Genomic DNA, 1,234 nt, shown 5'->3' on the forward strand with positions numbered 1-1,234 from the left:
GATGTAGTAGCTCAAAAAAGGGAACAAATCTTTACAGCAAGGATCACTCCCACCCCCTCGGTACACAGGTTTGACAGGGATGGGCAACTTAGACATTGGGTACTCAAAATGTGGGAGTTTATAAAGGTAAGAAGTGACTGGCTCACAGGCTTTCAAGAGGGAGCCTAGTTCCAGATGGGCCAGGGGAAGGTAGAACCTCCACTGAATGATTTCCAATTTGTTGGGACCGGGCTGGTGAAAGAAAATAGGGATAAGACTCTTGTGATACAATAGTGAATAATTGCCATCAGGTCTGACTGTGAGGGTAGGAAATATAGAGGTAGATATTTTTGGACAAAAGAAGAGGAGAGATTGATTTTGCAGCCCAGGAGCAGAAGTCCCTGGGACCATCAAGTGAGAAGAGCAGAGAGCTGGACCCTACCCAGAGAGGCAGTGATGCCAGGGATGGAGGCAGAGAAGATGACGTGGACACATGGAGCGGCTGGGGACACTGGACTCAGGGAGGGAGAGGGGCTGTGTGCTGACAGCTAGGGGGTGGGCCTGTGGGGTTTACCCGTTGGTTATTTGATAATGCATGGGAGGGATTGTAATCATTTCAATGAAACATAATACGATAAGATGAATGTAAAACTGATGTTCTCCCATGTAAACCTCACAATAAAAAAAAAAAAAAAGGAAGATGGAAGGAATACACAAAGTCACTGTGCCAAAAACAAATGGTAGATATTCAACCATTTAAAGAGGTAGCATATGATTAAGAGACAATGATCCTGAAGGAAGAAATCCCAGGTGAACTGAAATCATTGGAAAAGAATAAGACACTGGGAATGGATGGAATACAAATTGAAAATTTTCAGCAAACTGATGCAGCACCAGAGGTACTCATCTATGCCAAGAAATTTGGAAAACGACTATCTGGTCAACTGACTGGGAGGGATCCGTATTTGTGCCCATTCCTAAGAGAGGTTATCCAAAAGAATGTGGAAATCATCAGAGAATATCATTTTTATGCCATTCTAGTTAAGTTTTACTAAAGACATTAAAAATGGCTACAACCATATATTAGCAGAGAACTTCCAGAGGTTCAAGCCAGATAAAGAAAAAGATGTGGAACAAGAGATATCACTGCTGAGGCCAGATCTTGTTGTTGTTGTTGTCAGGTGCCATCGAGTTGGAACCAACTCATAGCGACCCCATGCACAGCAGAACGAAACAATGTCCGATCCTGGGCCAA

Source organism: Chrysochloris asiatica, unplaced genomic scaffold, assembly GCF_000296735.1.
Source record: "Chrysochloris asiatica unplaced genomic scaffold, ChrAsi1.0 scaffold00075, whole genome shotgun sequence".
NCBI classification, from domain to species: Eukaryota; Metazoa; Chordata; class Mammalia; order Afrosoricida; family Chrysochloridae; genus Chrysochloris; species Chrysochloris asiatica.